The 21,402-nt window shown below is 43.9% G+C and overlaps 1 protein-coding gene and 1 pseudogene across 1 annotated transcript in view; one reads left to right on the top strand and one right to left on the bottom strand.

Annotated features, from left to right (window-relative positions):
• Positions 1–21,402, top strand: part of LOC126234888 (protein lozenge-like) — a gene marked incomplete at its 3' end in the record, with an annotated part of 759,148 nt that overhangs the window by 479,310 nt on the left and 258,436 nt on the right. The window lies entirely within an intron of this gene.
• LOC126238319 (5S ribosomal RNA) lies at positions 14,414–14,531 on the bottom strand (annotated as a pseudogene).

Below are 21,402 nucleotides of genomic sequence, written 5' to 3'. Positions count from 1 at the left end.
GATTCTACTGGCATGGCCGGAAATGTCACAATCAGTAAAACACGCCGGGGTATTATGCCCCGGTTGGATGGGCTTCACTTTAAAGCCCTACGTTTCGCCTCACCTGCTGAGAACATTTTCATGGGGGATCGGAGCTTCTTTCAGTGTCTGCTCCTGCGTAGCCGAGGCCCACAAGAAGGACAGTCCGCGGCGCGTACGTCACAGCACGTGACACTGCACGTCCTACGAGTGCCAGCAGACGTCTCCGCCGCGGAGTGAATAACTATTTCAGTCGAGTTTGATAATTCTTCATTGCGTGTTTAAATGCATTCAAGTTCTCTGTAGCCCTTGACAAAATTAAGACCTATTCAATTACATACTGATTTTCCGTGGGCCCTGCGGGGAGCCGAACGTTCACAAAGTAAGGCGGACAAGCCTAGTAGTGTGACGTCACAAGTTCGTTACAGGGCCCGTATATCTCGTTGGCTCTATGTGCAGTGACGTGACGTCACATGCTTCGAATATCTGGGCGCAACTGGCCCTTCTCGGTTGTCGTAACCCGCTGTTGCTATCATCCCATGTGGAAGACTCGAACACATCTTCTTCAGCACCGGCAACAAGAAATCATTCAGTTTCATGCCCTCCTCCTGCGTAACGAAATTCCTGGTGTGTCTACCAGTCTCTGTGGCATCTCTGTACAGCCTTTCATGGAACATTGAGACCGCTGAACAAAAATAGTAGCGATTCACTCGAAAGTTTCCCTGAGTTTCGTTAAGGTTATAACTAATCGCAGAGGAAAAATCTTGCTACAGCCCCCCCCCCCCCCCTAAAACTGGCCAAGGACGGTCTCAAAACTGCGGGAAAAAACAGAAATTTATGGAATCCGTGTAGTGTGGGGAGCAGTACGTGGATACTACAAAAAGAACAGTCCAGAAACGACAGTAAGAGGAACTGTAGAAAGTGAGAGACTTCTACATCTACGTGATTACTCTGCTATTCACAATAAAGTGCCTGGCAGAGGGTTCAATGACCCACCTTCATGCTGTCTCTCTACCGTTCTACTCTCGAACGGCACTTAATTTTTCCGTGCGAGCCCTGATTTCTCTAATTTTATCGTGATGATCATTTCTCCGTATGTAGGTGGATGCCAACAGAATCTTTTCGCAATCGGAGGAGAAAATTGTTAATCGAAATTTCATGAGAAGATCCCGTCGCAACGAAAAACGCCTTTGTTTTAATGATTTCCACTCCAATTCACGTATCATGTCTGTGACATTATCTCCCCTATTTCGCGATAATACAAAACGAGCTGCCCATCTTTGTACTTTATCGATGTTATCCGTCAGTCCCACCTGATGCGGATCCCACACCGCACAGCAGTACTCCAGAATTGGGCGGACAAGCGTAGTGTAAGCAGTCTCTTTGGTAGAGCTGTTGCACCTTGTAAGTGCTCTGCCAGTGAATCGCAGTCTTTGGTTTGCTTTACCCACAGTATTATCTATTTGATCGTTCCAATTTAGGTTATTTGTAATTGTAATCCCTAAGTATTTAGCTGAATTTACAGCCCTCAGATTTGTGTGACTTATCGCGTAATGGAAATTTAGCTGATTTCTTTTAGACTAACAGATCAGCTGTTGCCTAATGTGCTTTGCAGCCAGGAGACCACCACACTCATTTCGATAGGACTCAAGTACTGGCATCCCCAAGTGCATACAATGAAAGGCTGTACAGGGAGACCATAGAGCTTGTTTAACACCCCAGGAAGTTCAATAAGAAGGAGCAGAGCGTGAAATTACATGACGTCTGGACCCCGTCTGAAAAAGATGTGTATGAGTGATTCTCTATGGGGTGAGAGCAACAGTCACCGACGGCAACCGACAACGCCGATGCGCCGAGATATTCAAAGCACGTGACGTCACGCCACTGCGAGGGCGCGCGTAAAAGAAATCATATTCCAGCCTTAAGGAGCCAGGATGTGTACTGGACACTCAAAGAAGCTGCGATGCCTCCTGAAAATGTACCCCGAGATGGGGACGAAATGTTGGATTTTAATGTTAAATCCTTCCGAAAGGAACATTTTAATAATTGTGTTTCTACTGAGGCCAACGTACATTTCGAGTAAGAACAGAGAAGATAAGAGAAATCAGGTATCGCCCGAAGGCATAGATACAGTCGTTTTTCTCTCCGACGATTTGCTGATAGGACGGGAAAGGGAACGTCTGGCAGTGGAACAAAGTACCCTCCGCCATGCACTGTATGGTGGTTTGCGGAGTATATATATAGATGTAGGTATTGTTCTATCGGTCGTTCAGGGTCGTAGAAGTACGTCAGCACCTTGTGTCAGGGAGTGGGCCCGTTTGCTGTACGATAAATATCCACACGTAGAATGCGACGATGTGTGCGGTGTACTTCTATCAACACGGTGATCATTGTCGTGGTTTCCTCGGCAGCAGAGAGAGAGAGTCGCGCTGTCTGTGTTGCGCCCAACAACAGCACTGGATCAGGAGTGGCACCAAGTGCTCCTTTCAGACGGGTCCCAGTTCTGTGTACACCATCACGATGGACATATCGGTATGCGCAGACTGCAAGGAGAACGAACGTAGGCAAATTGTATTCGATAGCGACATACAGGCCTAGTGTATGGTGTGGTGGAATAGGGTGTCATGGGGTACACAATACGAACACCTCTAGTTACCTTTCAACAAGATAACGTAAGACCACGTGTCGCCATTTCTGTCATACCCATGAGGGTGACCATTGCATTTCATTTTTAGTTTACCTTAATTAAATATTAATCCTGCTTACATTTGTCTACTGTGAAGGAAATTCTCTACTGTGGAGGTAACACTTGTTGTTGTTGTTGTTGTTGTGGTCTTCAGTCCTTAGACTGGTTTGATGCAGCTCTCCATGCTACTCTATCCTGTGCAAGCTTCTTCATCTCCCAGTACCTACTGCAACCTACATCCTTCTGAATCTGCTTAGTGTATTGATCTCTTGGTCTCCCTCTACGATTTTTACCCTCCACGCTGCCCTCCAATGCTAAATTTGTGATCCCTTGATGCCGCAAAACATGTCCTACCAACCGATCCCTTCTTCTAGTCAAGTTGTGCCACAAACTTCTCTTCTCCCCAATCCTATTCAATACCTCCTCATTAGTTACGTGATCTACCCACCTTATCTTCAGCATTCTTCTGTAGCACCATATTTCGAAAGCTTCTATTCTCTTCTTGTCCAAACTGGTTATCGTCCATGTTTCACTTCCATACATGGCTACACTCCATACAAATACTTTCAGAAACGACTTCCTGACACTTAAATCTATACTCGATGTTAACAAATTTCTCTTCTTCAGAAACGATTTCCTTGCCATTGCCAGTCTACATTTTATATCCTCTCTACTTCGACCATCATCAGTTATTTTACTCCCTAAATAGCAAAACTCCTTTACTACTTTAAGTGTCTCATTTCCTAATCTAATTCCCTCAGCATCACCCGATTTAATTTGACTACATTCCATTATCCTCGTTTTGCTTTTGTTGATGTTCATCTTATATCCTCCTTTCAAGACACTGTCCATTCCGTTCAACTGCTCTTCCAAGTCCTTTGCTGTCTCTGACAGAATTACAATGTCATCGGCGAACCTCAAAGTTTTTACTTCTTCTCCATGAATTTTAATACCTACTCCGAATTTTTCTTTTGTTTCCTTTACTGCTTGCTCAATATACAGATTGAATAACATCGAGGAGAGGCTACAACCCTGTCTCACTCCTTTCCCAACCACTGCTTCCCTTTCATGCCCCTCGACTCTTATAACTGCCATCTGGTTTCTGTACAAATTGTAAATAGCCTTTCGCTCCCTGTATTTTACCCCTGCCACCTTCAGAAATTGAAAGAGAGTATTGGTTCAAATGGCTCTGAGCACTATGGGACTCAACTGCTAAGGTCATTAGTCCCCTAGAACTTAGAACTAGTTAAACCTAACTAACCTAAGGACATCACACACATCCATGCCCGAGGCAGGATTCGAACCTGCGACCGTAGCGGTCTCGCGGTTCCAGACTGCAGCGCCAGAACCGCGCGGCCACTTCGGCCGGCTGAAAGAGAGTATTCCAGTTAGCGTTGTCAAAAGCTTTCTCTAAGTCTACAAATGCTAGAAACGTAGGTTTGCCTTTTCTTAATCTTTCTTCTAAGATAAGTCGTAAGGTTAGTATTGCCTCACGTGTTCCAACATTTCTACGGAATCCAAACTGATCTTCCCCGAGGTCCGCTTCTACCAGTTTTTCCATTCGTCTGTAAAGAATTCGCGTTAGTATTTTGTAGCTGTGACTTATTAAACTGATAGTTCGGTAATTTTCACATCTGTCAACACCTGCTTTCTTTGGTATTGGAATTATTATATTCTTCTTGAAGTCTGTGGGTATTTCGCCTGTCTCATACATCTTGCTCACCAGATGGTAGAGTTTTGTCAATACTGGCTCTCCCAAGGCCATCAGTAGTTCTAATGGAATGTTGTCTACTCCCGGGGCCTTGTTTCGACTCAGGTCTTTCAGTGCTCTGTCAAACTCTTCACGCAGTATCTTATCTCCCATTTCATCTTCATCTACATCCTCTTCCATTTCCATAATACTGTCCTCAAGTACATCGCCCTTGTATAAACCCTCTATATACTCCTTCCACCTTTCTGCCTTCCCTTCTTTGCTTAGAACTGGGTTGCCATCTGAGCTCTTGATATTCATACAAGTGGTTCTCTTCTCTCCAAAGGTCTCTTTAATTTTCCTGTAGGCAGTATCTATCTTACCCCTAGTGAGACAAGCCTCTACATCCTTACATTTGTCCTCTAGCCATCCCTGCTTAGCCATTTTGCAATTTCTGTCGATCTCATTTTTGAGACGTTTGTATTCCCTTTTGCCTGCTTCATTTACTGCATTTTTATATTTTCTCCTTTCATCAATTAAATTCAATATTTCTTCTGTTACCCAAGGATTTCTATTAGCCCTCGTCTTTTTACCTACTTGATCCTCTGCTGCCTTCACTACTTCATCCCTCAGAGCTACCCATTCTTCTTCTACTGTATTTCTTTCCCCCATTCCTGTCAATTGTTCCCTTATGCTCTCCCTGAAACTCTCTACAACCTCTGGTTCTTTCAGTTTATCCAGGTCCCATCTCCTTAAATTCCCACCTTTTTGCAGTTTCTTCAGTTTCAATCTGCAGTTCATAACCAATAGATTGTGGTCAGAATCCACATCTGCCCCTGGAAATGTCTTACAATTTAAAACCTGGTTCCTAAATCTCTGTCTTACCATTATATAATCTATCTGATACATTCTAGTATCTCCAGGATTCTTCCAGGTATACAACCTTCTTTTATGATTCTTGAAGTGTTAGCTATGATTAAGTTATGCTCTGTGCAAAATTCTACAAGGCGGCTTCCTCTTTCATTTCTTCCCCCCAATCCATATTCACCTACTATGTTTCCTTCTCTCCCTTTTCCTACTGACGAATTCCAGTCACCCATGACTATTAAATTTTCGTCTCCCTTCACTACCTGAATAATTTCTTTTATCTCGTCATACATTTCATCAATTTCTTCATCATCTGCAGAGCTAGTTGGCATATAAACTTGTACTACTGTAGTAGGCATGGGCTTTGTGTCTATCTTGGCCACAATAATGCGTTCACTATGCTGTTTGTAGTAGCTAACCCGCACTCCTATTTTTTTATTCATTATTAAACCTACTCCTGCATTACCCCTATTAGATTTTGTATTTATAACCCTGTAATCACCTGACCAAAAGTCTTATTCCTCCTGCCACCGAATTTCACTAATTCCCACTATATCTAACTTTAACCTATCCATTTCCCTTTTTAAATTTTCTAACCTACCTGCCCGATTAAGGGATCTGACATTCCTCGCTCCGATCCGTAGAATGCCACTTTTCTTTCTCCTGATAACGACGTCCTCTTGAGTAGTCCCCGCCCAGAGATCCGAATGGGGGACTATTTTACCTCCGGAATATTTTACCCAAGAGGACGCCATCATCATTTAACCATACAGTAAAGCTGCATGCCCTCGGTAAAAATTACGGCTGTAGTTTCCCCTTGCTTTCAGCCGTTCGCAGTACCAGCACAGCAAGGCCGTTTTGGTTAATGTTACAAGGCCAGATCAGTCAATCATCCAGACTGTTGCCCCTGCAACTACTGAAAAGGCTGCTGCCCCTCTTCAGGAACCACATGTTTGTCTGGCCTCTCAACAGATACCCCCCCCCCCCCCCCCCGTTGTGGTTGCAACTACGGTACGGCCATCTGTATCGCTGAGGCACGCAAGCCTCCCCACCAACGGCAAGGTCCATGGTTCATGGGGGAAGTCTTATAAACAAGTAAACTCCGTCCGAATAGGCAGTGAAGGGCCAACGGTCCCAACGGTAAAGACCGAATCCTTATCATCTTCAGCTAACAGCCGGCATTTCATGCGAATATCGAGGGGCATGAAGTGAGCACGCCGCTCTCCCGGCTGTTGTCAGTTTTCGTGACTTGGGAGGTTATACTTCTTTATTCGTATTGACTACTTGATTTTAAAGATTGTAAGTTAAGGAGCATACAACAAAATTAAAAGCAGTACATAAATTTTTGTCTTTTACAGTTCTTCCCAAATACCAGAGACCTCTGCCTGGAAACGGGGCCAACTGAAAACGACATGAACGGGGGCACCTTCTTCTCCACAACCATAGACTGCTGTGTTACAAATCCCACACAGTTTAGATGTTTGGGATATGGGTCATGACCTGTAGTCAGAAGAGTAATGCTAAAGACATTTCCAATTGCATTTTTTTAAACTATTCAACTTGGATACGAAATGAGCAGGATCCCCACCGACTCGACGAGGAGATGAACTTGTGGAAAGATATTGACAAGAAGAAGAGACAGAACAGTAGAACATGTTCCAATAGCCTCTGTAATACTTCATTACGTGAAGTAGCTGTGCAGCGTAAAGGCTGTAGGGGAAGAAAGAGATTGGAATATACCCACAAAATAATTACGAAGGAAGGTGCGAGTACTACTCTGAGATGAAGACGTTGGCAAAGGAGAGGAATTCGTCGCGGACCGAATCAAACTATTCAGAAGATTTACGACTCTCCACAACTTGTTTGTCCGCCCCCGGTAGCTGAGTGGTCAGCGTGACAGAATGTCAATCCTAAGGGCCCGAGTTCGATTCCCGGCTGGGTCGGAGATTTTCTCCGCTCAGGGATCGGGTGTTCTGTTGTCCTAATGATCATCATTTCCGCCCCATCGACGTGCAAGTCGCCGAAGTGGAGTCACATCGAAAGACTTGCACCCGGCGAACGGTCTACCCGACGGGAGGCCCTAGTCACTATATATATTGGGTGATCAAAAAGTCAGTATAAATTTGAAAACTTAATAAACTACGGAATAATGTACATAGGTAAAAATTGACACACACGCTTGGAATGACATGGGGTTTTATTAGAACAAAAAAAAAAAAACACCCCACATTGCTAGACGCGTGAAAGACCTCTTGCGCGCGTCGTTTGGTGATGATCGTGTGCTCAGCCGCCACTTTCGTCATGCTTGGCCTGCCCGGTGCCCAGACCTCAGTCCGTGCGATTATTGGCTTTGGGGTTACCTGAAGTCGCAAGCGTATTGTGATCGACCAACATCTCTAGGGATGCTGAAAGACAACATCCGACACCAATGTCTCACCATAACTGCGGACATGCCTTACAGTGCTGTTCACAACATTATTCCTCGACTACAGCTATTCTTGAGGAATGATGGTGGACATATTGAGCACTTCCTGAAAAGAACATCATCTTTGTTTGTCTTACTTTCTTCTGCTAATTATTGCTATTCTGATCAGATGAAGCGCTATCTGTCGGACATTTTTTGAACGTTTGTATTTTTTTGGTTCTAATAAAACCCCATGTCATTCCAAGCATGTGTATCAATTTGTACCTCTCTATCTACATTATTCCGTGATTTATTCAGTTTTCAAATTTATACTGACTTTTTGATCACCCGATAATGGACAAATAACCTCCATGGTACTTGATTACTTGAGGGAGTTGTAGAGGGTAAAACCTGTGGTGGAACAGAGAGGCAGGAATACGGCCCAAAACATAATTGAGAACGGTGGGACAAGTGCTATTTTGACATGAATACGTTGGCACAGGAGAGTAATTCGTGACGACGTATGAAACCATTCAGAAGATCAATGACTCTCTCCCGCCCGCCCCCCTCGTCTATCCCTAAAAAAAAAAAGAAACTGCTTCGGCAGCATCGACTTCAGGCAAGCCTTATGAGACAGCCCATACGCGACGTTGTCTCTCGGTGCTCTCGCCAGATGAATTACTCGCGGAGAATCGTTGTTGACGTCCCATTCCATTTCTCTACGTGTGTCATACCTGTCAGAGCAACTGCGTACCCGATGACGACTCGGCAAATGAGCGCGCACGATGTCTGCTTTCCGCGGCGGCGGCGGCGGGGGCGGCTTGCAGCGCAGCCCCGGCCGCCCCCGCGCTAATGGCGGCGCTCCCGTGGAGGCGGCCCTGACATAAACGGACAGCCCAATCACTGCTCCCAGCGGGTAAAACGAGCCGCGCGCGCCCTGGGGGTCCCCGGGCCGATACCCGCGCACACCGGCCGCCGCTCTGCTCTGATGACCGCTCAACCAATTTAGCGGAGGAAATTGCGCTGGAAATCAGAGCGCCGGTCGCAAGAGCACGGCACCCCGCGGCCGCCGCCGCCGCACCAGCCCTTCTGGCCAGGCCGACGCGTCACATCCGCACACCACACCGCCGCGCTCCGGAACACCGCGGATCCCATCAGGTGGCTACTTGCTGATCGCAAGCGGTACCGCCACAGGCGTAGGCAAAATGCCAAACTCACTTTTCCCTACGAGACTACCTTTGAAACGTTTCTTTAGTCCATTCTTCAGAGATAGCGCGGCGTCGCACGGAGGACACTGGTGATCGATCGCGCTCAGAAACCACACGTTAGGCAACGTGCGGCGTGCGACACAAACTAAGTGGACGTACTGACGTAAGAGTTTTTAATTTAAAATCATTTCTCCTACACAACTTCTTCTATTTTTTTTTTCTTTATTGTGATTTCATTCCCCTGACCCATATGGGCAGGGGAGGGCTGTCTGCGGCACAATCCGCCGCTCCTCAGCCGAGTGACATAACAACTTAAAATAAGAATAAAATGTTACATACATAAGGCGAGAAAGGGGAACTTAAAACAGAATAATGGGAGAAAATGGAAGTAAAAAATAGACTAACACGGAGACGTTCATGGAGGACAGTTAAAAGTCACCAGGAAGTTAAAAAACACAATTGGCGAGTCTTCAAAACTCAGAGAAGACACAGAATGGACATGCACAGTAGTAAAAACACTCCGGAACAACACACTTAAAACCCACTTGGAGCACACACGACGAAGAATAAAACTGCCAGGCGGGACCTGCCGAGGGAAGGGGCAGAGAGGATGGAAAGGGAGGGGAGATCATGGGGCAGCAGGGGAAGCGGCGGGATGAAGAGAGGAGGGGCATCAGTGGGTACATGAAGAGGCAGGAGACACGTGGGGCGGGAGATGAAGAGGGAAGACAGGGCAGGTGGGAGCCCAGAGACACTGAAAGGAGGCACAAGAAATGGAGGGGGAGTAGGAGGGGGAAGCCGCTCAGGAGGAGGGAGGGGGAGGAGAGGGAGCCCTGAGGAGGAGGCAGGAAGATGGGATTAGAGTTGGTAGGAAGGGTATATGTCAGGGCGAAGCTCATCATCCGGGAGAGGTGGAAGTTGCGTTGGGAAAGGAGATGGAGGGTGTGGAGATGGAGAGAGGGTGGGACACAACGGTAAAGGCGCGGCAACTGGTTGAACTTCTTCTGTTCCACTGACGAATTTCTTTTAAAAACTGGTATCCAGTTTGCATGAGTAGGAATAAAATGATGTGTTCCTTAATGTCAACACTAATCAGTAATACATATCCTGTAATCTGACTCGTTCCACATTATTTCGATAAAAGAATCGTTCAACATGTACCTAGTTAATTACACTTATACCAGGTGGTCCATTGATCGTGACCGGCTCACGAAATAAGCATCAAACAATAAAACTACAAAGAACGAAACTTGTCTAGCTTGAAGGGAGAAACCGGATGGCGCTATGGTTGGCCCGCTAGATGGCGCTGCCATAGGTCAAACGGATATCAACTGCGTTTTTTTTTTATAGGATAGGAACCCCGATTTTTTATTACATATTCGTGTTGTACGTAAAGAAATTTTTAGTTGGACCCTATTGTCGCTTTGTGATAGATGACGCTGTAATAGTCACAAACATATGGCTCATAATTTTAGACGAACAGTTGGCAACAGGTAGGTAAGTATGAACATTTTATTTCAGTTGTTCCAATGTCATACATCTACCTTTGTGAACTTATCATTTCTCAGAACGCATGCTGTTACAGCATGATTACCTGTAAATACCGCATTAATGTAATAAATACTCAAAATGATGTCCGTCAACCTCAATACATCTGACAATACGTGTAACGACATTCATCTCAACAGCGAGTAGTTCGCCTTCCGCAATGTTCGCATATGTATTTACAATGGGCTGACGCATGTTGCCAGGCGTTGTCGGTGGATCACGATAGCAAATATCCTTCAACATTCCCCACAGAAAGAAATCCGGGGACGTCAGATCCGGTGAACGTGCGGGCCGTGGTACGCTATGCTATTCAATACCGCTTCAACCGCACACGACCTATGTGCCGGACATCCTTCATATTGAAAGTACATCGCCATCCTGTCATGCAGTGAAACATCTTATAGTAACATCGGTAGAACATTACGTAGGAAATCAGCATGCATTGCACCATTTAGATTGTCATCGATAAAATGGGGGCCAATTACACACTACTGGCCATTAAAACTGCTACACGACGAGGATGACGTGCTAAAGACGCGAAAATTGCCCGACAGGAAGAAGATGCTGTGACATGCAAATGATTAGCTTCTCAGAGCATTCACACAAGGTTGGCGCCGGTGGCGACACCTACAACGTGCTGACATGAGGAAAGTTTCCAACCGATTTCTCATACGGAAACAGCAGTTGACCGGCGTTGCCTGGTGAAACGTTGTTGTGATGCCTCGTGTAAGGAGGAGAAATGCTTACCATCACGTTTCCGACTTTGATAAAGATCGGATTGTAGCCTATCGCGATTGCAGTCTATCGTATCGCGACATTGCTGCTCGCGTTGGTTGAGATCCAATGACTGTTAGCAGAATATGGAATCGGTGGGTTCAGGACGGTAATACGGAACGCCGTGCTGGATCCCGACGGCCTCGTATCACTAGCAGTCGAGATGACAGACATCTTATCCGCATGGCTGTAACGGATCGTGCAGCCACGTCTCAACAGATGTGGACGTTTGCAAGACAACAACCATCTGCACGAACAGTTCGACGACGTTTGCAGCAGCATGGAGTATCAGCTCGGAGACCATGGATGCGGTTACCCTTGATGCTGCATCACAGACAGAAGCGCCTGTGATGGTGTACTCAACGACGTACCTGGGTGCACGAATGGCAAAACGTCATTTTTTCTGATGAATCCAGGTTCTGTTTACAGCATCATGATGGTTGCATCCGTGTTGGGTGACATCGCGGTGAAAGCACATTGGAAGCGTGTATTCGTCATCGCCATAGTGGCTTATCTCCCGTCGTGATGGTATGAGGTGCCATTGGTTACACGTCTCGGTCACCTCTTGTTCGCACTGACGACACTTTGAACAGTGGACGTTACATTTCAGATGTTTTACGACCCGTGTCTCTACCCTTCATTCGATCCCTGCGAAACCCTACATTTTAGCAGGATAATGCACGACCGCATGTTGCAGGTCCTGCAAGGGCCTTTCTGGATACAGAAAATGTTCGACTGTTGCCCTGGCCAGCACATTCTCCAGATCTCTTACTAATTTAAAACGTCTGGTCAATGGTGGCTAAGCAACTGGCTCGTCACAATACGCCAGTCACTACTCTTGACGAACTGTGGTATCGTATTGAAGCTGCATGGGCAGCTGTACCTGTACACGCCATCCAAGCTCTTTCTGACTCAATGCCCATGTGTATCAAGACCGTTATTACGGCCAGAGGTGGTTGTTCTGGGTACTGATTTCTCAGGATCTATGCACTTACACTGCGTGAAAATGTAACTACATGTCAGTTCTAGTATAATATATTTGTCCAATGAATACCCGTTTATCATCTGCATTTCTTCTTGGTGCAGCAATTTTAATGGGTAGTTATGTATAAGTAATTCACGGTAAAGATCGAATGTGGCGAACTTTCGTAGTACCTTCAGAGGAATACGACCCGCCACTGGCCCCCTAAGGCTGCCACCGACGCGCAGCATCAGCATCCGTCATACCTGGCGTAAGATGTGGACCAGCGAATAGCCATTCCTGGCGCCGACCGCAAAGATTTCGCCGCCTCTGCGACGTCGAGGTCGGCCAAGCATCCAGCGGTACGTGTTTTTCCTACAGCGATCACTGCGCCGCGTACCTACACGCAAGCCGGAGCAAAACAGGTGTCGACGCAGCGGTGTACGCGCCCGCGAGATGTGGTTGCTTTCCAGTGAAAGTGTACACTTCCCCACATTTGCGCGTCGTATAAAGTGCGACAAGAACTGCGCTGTAGCATTTTATCTGACGTGACACACAGCTGCAAACACTGTTTTTGAGTCGTCAGGATCCTTAGCGTTTCGATGCGACCCACCACGACTTGCTCTCTTGTGCTGACGTTTTCATCTCCTAATATAATTTCAGTTGAGCTGGGAAGTACTGCAGTGTAGCTTCATCCAAGTCGATGAACAGAAATAGACAGGCAATCATATTTGAAGATGGCCTCTAGTGGCTGAAACATCATAAAAAATAAATACATGGTGTCCCAAAAAGCACCGATAAACGTTAGGCTCAGGTTTCTTACACAAAAACAAGACAAAGGTTTCTAGTAAAAGAGGGCTCTAAAGCGCATACTTTAACAGATACTAGCACTTATTCATCCCCGATACTATAAAATACATCTCTTCTGTTGCAAGCTCTGGATCAAAACAAAAAAAGATGTCTAGTAAACATGGACTCTAAAACGCATACCTCAAGAGCTATGGATACTTGTTGAGCAGAAGATATGTGTTCCACGCTACCGAAGATGAACGACTGCTCATAGCTCTTAAAGTATTCATTTTAGATCCCGCGTTTACTTGACTTTTTTTTCCTTGTTTTGGTCAATATTTCCTCCTCCCAAAACACGTAAAGCAAAAACCTTACAGTAGAAGAGATCTGTTTCACAGTACCGAAGATGAACAAGTGCCCATACCTCTTAAGGTACGAGTATGTATTACAGAACCCGTGTTTACTAGACATTTTTTCCTTATTCTGTATAAGGAACCTGTCACTAAAGTTTGTCGGTGTTTTTTATTTTGTTTTGTTTTGTTTTGTTTTGGGCATCCTGTATGTTGTGGCCTAGACTGTGTTACTCAGACAGATCGAAGTAAACAAGTAAACAGAATTTAATTACGCTCCAAGAAATGAAAAACTCTCTTCTAATCCGAAAGTCAGTTGGTTTAACAGACGAGTAGCATGACAGATAAATGGCTAGGCCGCTGATGAAGCATCACCAGTCTTTTTGCAACATCTGAACAATCCCTAGTGTCTTTCACAACCTCATCTTCTCCACGCAGAAATTCACACAGTTGCATAAAAAAATGGTTCAAATCGCTCTGAGCACTATGGGACTTAACTTCTGAGGTCATCAGTCCCCGAGAACTTAGAAATACTCAAACCTAACCAACCTAAGGACATCACACACATCCATGCCCGAGGCAGGATTCTAACCTGCGACCGCAGCGGTCGCGCAGTTCCAGAGTGTAGCGCCTAGAACCGCTCGGCCACTCCGGCCGGCACAGTTGCATCAAACATAGTTTTTGTTTGCATCGTATGATAAAATAATACAAAGATTTTACGACACAATTCTTCTTCTAGAAGGAAGCATAATCCCTGCAATTAGGTCGACAAAGCACTTTTCTATTGGCAACTTATTTTCCAAGGCGCTGGAATCCCCGTTTTATCAGTTGTAACGAGAATATTAAAAGACTACTGTAGGAAAAAAGTCCCAGCACAACTCACGCAGAAGTCGTATTCAAAAATTATGTAACTCCGTCCAAACAGCCCTTGGAAGGCCCAACGGTACCGACGGCCGCCGTGTCATCCTCAGCCCACAGCCGTCACTGGATGCCGATACGGAGGGCATGTGGTCAGCACACCGCTCTCCCGGCCGTATGTCAGTTTCCGAGACCAGAGCCGCTACTTCTCAATCAAGTAGCTCCTCAGATTGCCTCACAGGGGATGAGTGCACCCCGCTTGCCAACAGCGCTCGGCAGACCGGATGGTCACCCATCCAAGTGCTAGCCCAGCCCGACAGCGCTTAACTTCGGTGATCTGACGGGAACCGGTGTTACCACTGCGGCAAGGCCGTTGGCAAAAATTACATAAATCCTCACAAAACTTGGTGATGAGAACAAGGTCCTAACTACGTCTCTTATAAACCAGAGAGAGTATTGATAATTTTTACTTTTTGGACCGACTGACTGCAACTGAATGAAACACAATTTTAGTTTCATACGCGTTTCGCCTTCATTCTCCGTAAGGCATCTTCAGTGGCCTGGAAAATGCACATATTTTTACTATTTAGTTTACATTTTGGGGAAATGTACCTATAGGTTATAAACAGTTCTGGTGGTTGGTTTTTGCTATGATGTAGTAATATTTTAAATTCCACTTACAGGTTGCGTGGGCGATTTTCTACATATTACGTTTCTGTTCCATTCTTGATGTCGTTCCTCCTCTTATAATTGCGACTTAGGGTTTCTTCCACATTTCACAGCACTAGGAACTGAACACTTGCTGTGATGCAATGTTTAGATTTGTGTTGCCGACTGTCGGATGTTATTGTCAAAGATCGAATATTATTGACAAATTTCGAGTGTAAAAATTATCAGTATACCGTAATGTTACACGCAACTGAGGGATATAGGATAGGATTCGATAGTTGCAGAGAGAGTAACTTCCTAATTTAATTCGCAGAGTGAATTTATTACACACACACTGAAAGAAGAAGTGAAGTAAATCATTGAGAAACCATTAAATTGAAGGTCAGTATATTAATTCTAATAGTCGGAACAGTAAAATAAATCGCTGCCCACTGATACCGTAAGTGACAACATATCTTTAGATACGAGAAGAATTGTACCCTTACAATAGCACCCGGAAACCACGTGCATAAAACGTTCATCCACCCATCATAATACCGTCTGACGCTGACTTCAGTTGCAAATACTTTGTAGCTGAAAAAGAAATTAACCTTATAACCACGTAAAAATATATATATATATATATATATATATATATATATATATATATATATATATATATATATATACGACAGTTGTGGTCATCTGCGGTGGGGACAGTAAACAATGTGAAGAAGTTGATGACACTGGACACAAAGATGAACGCATAAAATTCTTCCTGTTATCTCCCACGAATCGTCGACGGATGTTAATAGACATTTATAAAATTTCTCACAATAAAAGTACCAGCAACGATGCAGCCCATTATCTGTCTAACTGCATCGCAATCCCGAAATTCTATCGGAATCGAAAAGTAAATTAAATAAAGTCTGTTCGGCAAAATGAAGTTAACTTTTGCCGCTGAGAAAATGAAGTATCGGCGTGCGGTTGTCGCTAGTCTGTCGTTTGCTCTCTACATACATTCGCAATTTGGAGCGAAATTCATTTTGCAGAAACGATTTTGCTTACAGCCAGCGTCAGCGCGTCACAATAGGTGTTTTATTTTCCACGTGTTTCGCTGATACGTCGCATTCAGCAGAACGGTAGAGTGAGACACGCATAGTTCTAATTTTGCTGGACCGAAATTGTTTTACGCTTCAGTCGAACGTCGGCAACAACCATTTTTACTCATTTTATAGCTATCGCTGGAATCAAATGGAAGCCTGCATCACTAATCAGTGCTGCAATTGCGGCTATTCATGATTCCCAGCTACATATAAAAAATGTCTGCGTTCTAACAGTGTCAGCATTGATAACAAAGGAAGAAACCGGTGTGCTACTGTATTGCAAATACTCAGCGAAATCGCGATTCAGTAAACTTTATGTAGTTCATTTGCTACTGAATAATCTTCGTTCTTTAGTGTATGTTGTTAATTAGCCCAAAGATTCGAAACATGAAATGAATTATGCAATTACAAACTGAGGTGAAGAAATTGGCACCGGCGAGGAAGTAGCAGAGGAGTGTAGTTTGATGATACAAAAAAAAAGGGCATGGCGCTATTTAATTTGCTAATTTTATTAGTGTACGGCGACTATACCGAAATACTTTTTTGACAGTTATGTGTTCACAAGTCCAATTTAAAAAAGGCAGGGCTGACAGGTTCACATCTAACCATCTGTTAAATACTCGTAACTCATAGGTATTCTTACATGAATTAAAGGCAGAAGACAGGGTATATTCGACCTCTGGGGAGATCCATTTTAGTTCCGGAGAAATGTAGGACCCCGTGAGGCAATACTGACCAGATGACTTATCTTAGATGAAGACTTAAGTACGCCACGTCTACGTTTAGAGCATTTCTAAATTTAGAGAAAGCTTTCGACGCTGTTTACTGGAAAACATTATGAAATCCTGGCTTTAACACTGATCAAAACACAGGGAGCAAAAGATACTCTACATCTTTTAAGGGAGGAGACTGCAGCTATGACTCGCAGGACAGGAAAGGGAAGCAGTCGTTGAGAAGGTAGTGAAACAGCGATGTAATCTATCCCCCGTGTTATTCAAAATGCACACTGAGCAAGTACGTAGATCTGTGGAACGGAATGAGTGCTGTCTTTAAACGAGATTATAAGATGAATAGTAACAAAAGTTCAAATGGTTGACATAGCTCTACGCACTATGGGACTTAACATCTGAGGTCATCAGTCCCCTAGACTTAGAACTACTTAAACCTAACTAACGTAATGACATCACACACACCCATGCCCGAGGCAGGATTCGAACCTGCGACCGTAGCAGCAGCGCGGTTCCGGACTGAAGCGCCTAGAACCGCTCGGCCACAGCGGCCGGCTAGCAAAAGTGGAAGAAGTATAATGGAATGCTGTCAAATTGAAGTGATGCTGAGGGAATTAGGGAATGAGAGACTAAAAAAAATGTTAAGAGCTGCATTATGCAACACATAGTTGAAACGGTATATTTTATTAGAGACGATCGATTTCGGTCTAGAATCAGACCATCATCGGTTCCACTGTAACAAAGAAGACTAAAGATACATAAAACAAAGGATGTAACATTAACGTAAGCAGCTGTTACGTGAAACAGCATTAAATACATCACATCTTATATCAATGTAACAAAGCACTTACAATGCCATTCAGCTATGCATTTGCGTAATTGGAATAACAGTCGTCAGATGTACATCGTTCCGTCATTGATATGAGCGGTAGCCTATATAGGTAACCTCACAGACGTTTTCGCGTGGTATACTTATGCTCTGAACGGAGTAGGTCAGCGACTATTCAGTGAAGCATTTAAGGCAGTACAAAGATGTGCCAACTATTGAACAGATCAACTATCAGTACCACGCTGATATTAACATCGCACATAATAACAAACTCAAAATGCATCTCTTATGTTACAAAACTTATAATTTATTTAATAACCATTTTCATTTTATGGTTATTGTATAACATTAGTCGTAATACAGTCTAACAAACCTCCGAAAGTCCTATACGTACTACTCACACAGATGACATCATCGTGACATACAGTGTCAACTAAAATATGTATAATTTTTTCCCATCGGAATATATCCAGATATGATATGTATGTTGTCATTATTAGTGATGTGCTGCTAATATCGATGATGGGACGATGTAACCTAATAAATGTTATTTCAATTACGCAAATGCATAGCTGAGATGGTTTTATAAACCTTTGGAAATTTTCTCGTAAAAAATTCGGAGGTATTACTTTTCAGCACGCCCTCGTTTGTGAAAACGCATTGAGTGGAATTCGAAGCAGACGCCACAGATTCCCTGAGCGTTGTGGTTGTGATAATGTAATGACAACATAGTTGAACAAATTTAAGAAAGATCACATCGAGAACTGTTTAAGAGTCTTTGACGTAGTCTTCGCTTCGATTTAAGTTTCCCTGGTGTGTGAATGCATGTCACCTGGATGGCAGTAATATGCTGAGTTGCGCAACGTCTCATATGGATTAGCTGAAGGTTTTTTTAAGGCAGGAGGAAAAGATGGAAAATGACGTCCACAGAACTTCCCCATGTGCAGCAATGAGGAAATTGCACTGTTCTACATGAACTGTCTTATTTCAGTCTATTCTTCAAACCGAGCGAGGTGGCACAATGGTTCAACACGGGACTGATATTCTCGGGGACAGTAGTTCCAGCCGGCCGTGGTGGCCGAGCGGTTCTAGGAGCTTCAGTCCGGAACTGCGCGACTGCTACGGTCGCAGGTTCGAATCCTGCCTCTGGCATGGATGTGTGTGATGCCCTTAGGTTAGTTAGGTTTAAGTAATTCTAAGTTCTAGGGGACTGATGACCTCAGGTGCTAAGTCCCATATTGCTCAGAGTCATTTTTGAACAGTAGTTCCAGCCCCATCCGGCTATTCAGATTTAGGTTTTGCATGGTTTCCCTTCCTTGTCCTTTCCGAGCTTGTGGTTCGCCTCTTTAAGATCGACGGTTCATAAAACACTGAAGTGGGATTTTCCTAGGAACATGAATTTTGCGCTGTGCGAACAGGACATTTAGTTCAGCGTAGGTATGTAAGCAAAATTTAAATACGTAACGCACTTGTGTTTTCCAGGAAAATGATGTCGGAAGCTCATTAACCAATCAGTCCATATGTGCTGTCTGGTAAGAATGTTCAAACAAAATATTGTTACTTTAACCAAAGTGCTAATATACTGTACACTAAAGGTGGGTTGTGTGGCAGTTATAGCCGGCCGCGGTGGTCTCGCGGTTCTAGGCGCGCAGTCCGGAACCGTGTGACTGCTACGGTCGCAGGTTCGAATCCTGCCTCGGGCATGGATGTGTGTGATGTCCTTAGGTTAGTTAGGTTTAAGTAGTTCTAAGTTCTAGGGGACTGATGACCACAGCAGTTGAGTCCCATAGTGCTCAGAGCCATTTTGTGGCAGTTATAGAAAAAATTTATGGAAGCAAATCAGTTTCGTTTCAGGTTCATTACCACAGGAGAATCGTGCCGGTCATTGGCATTTGCCTGGCGCCTCATTCCATCAGCTATATGCACGTTTGTACTACAACTACTGACAGCTCTTCGAAAAAAAGCTTGTACGCTATTTCTACCTCGCTAAGCACACTCGGAATGAAAAGCGTAGGAGTTTTGGACAGATAGGGGTTTTAATAACTGTGCTACGGCCATTCATGGAAAGCATGTAAAATGGGTGGCATCCGCAAATGCTGTAAGTTTGTTCTTCAACTACAAACTATATTTTTCTATTGTGCTTCTTGTCATGGTTGACGACGACTGCTCGTTTTTGGTTACTGATGTGGGTTCGTATAGCATGGCGGAGTGATGCATTAATATTTAGAAAACTGAAATTGGGACGTTTGGTACAACATGAAACTACGTTTCCTTCCCCACCACATCTCCCTTACGCAAGGCTCTTGCTGCAACGTGTTTTATAGTATGGACTGCGCGAACATGACATGAAACGGTATTCAAAAAGCAATTGTTGGTAGATGCAAGATAACGAGTAGATTGAGGTGAGCTCCAAAGAACCCCGCGAATAATGTGTACCACTTTCGGAATTTTCTTCACTCCAATAAATACAGAGACTGAAACTGCGAAACTGATAATTGCTTTGTGTTGTTATTTAAGCTATATGCTCACAGAGAAATACTTGTCTGCTAACCCACATGGCACTGATGGACTGGAAATCACTCAGAAGTTTCCTCAGGAAAACATCAGGTACAGACAGCTTTGCTCTATAATAAGGACTTGATGTGGGTAGCCAACTCACAGATTACTTCAGTAGCAGAACTTAAGTTTGCTGTCACTGTTTACAAAAAATAATGAACCGCACTTTTCTTATCAACATGTTACTACAGTTCTGTTCTTCCCTATGCTTATGTTTTCTTATGTGATTGCCTACGTCGTCTTTTAGTAAAGATGGTAGTAATAACGTAATAACTTACTTAGATACTGATAGTACTGCAGTATTTTGAATTTGATGACAGTTCTGTATTATAATTTGTTAGAATAAAGCGTTATTAAAATCTATAACTGTAAATATTACCAACAGAAATGATAAACATTGCAAATAAAAAAGCATCAGTAAAGAAAAACAAATGAAGGTCAAATGTGGTGTTTTGTCGATGAAAAATTGCTTACGCTAACATTATTTTATTATTTACTAATGTTCCTTGTTGGCAAGTTTCCCAAATTCTATTCAAATCACCTATTTCTCCATTTAATTTTTAAAATCTGCATTCGTCATACCGTGTACACAGATATGTACAGACACCACATGTTCCTCTGCATTGAAACGCCTTTCCGGCTTTTAGTACATTTTGTACCTATTTCTCACACGAACTTTACCTGATTTGCAACAGTTGCTTCACCAGAACGCAGCGTACAACGTATTAGACTCGTTCAGAACCGGTTGTCCAGTCACACCTGATGTAAAGTGCTGGCACACACTACCTGTCGGAAAACACATTCGGTATTTTGTTGCTGTCGAGACGACGACGCACTACTTACTACGCGGCGTAAATTCCTGTCCCTAGGCTAACCCAGCTTAATCTTCCTTATATTTCCTGTAGTTCTGCTGCACTGCCTGTTTTTGATTGTTTCTGCCTTACCGTTATTGTAAGTATATAGCTGATAAACTGCACTTTTTACATTGTTATTCTTTTACCCTTGCATGCTCACGCTTCTGTTATCGAAAGGTTTCTGCTGTAGGCCATTAGGAATGGTTTTACTGGAACTGGTATTTATTTCCCATCATTCATCCTGATCATTAGCTCATCCAGCCAGCTACAGATGGATCTATGGTTAAATGTGGAAACTCGGCCACGATACAGTTTGTCATATTTCACGTAATCAATTAATATAGCAATGTAAACGTCGCGTTAAGCGGCGAGAAAACTCTTAGAACTGATCAAGCATCGAATCTTTGAATTTATTGTATGACAGTGGCAGAGCCATCCAGCCACAGAGCATGTCAACTCTGACAGCAGTAAAAAATTAAAATGAATTCAACACGGGGTGATAGCTTCTAAAGCTCTGTAATCTCTCAG

This window comes from Schistocerca nitens, chromosome 2 (assembly GCF_023898315.1).
Source record: "Schistocerca nitens isolate TAMUIC-IGC-003100 chromosome 2, iqSchNite1.1, whole genome shotgun sequence".
Taxonomy (NCBI): Eukaryota; Metazoa; Arthropoda; class Insecta; order Orthoptera; family Acrididae; genus Schistocerca; species Schistocerca nitens.
Note: the sequence above shows the minus strand (reverse complement) of the source record. Positions and strands in the feature narration are given on the sequence as shown.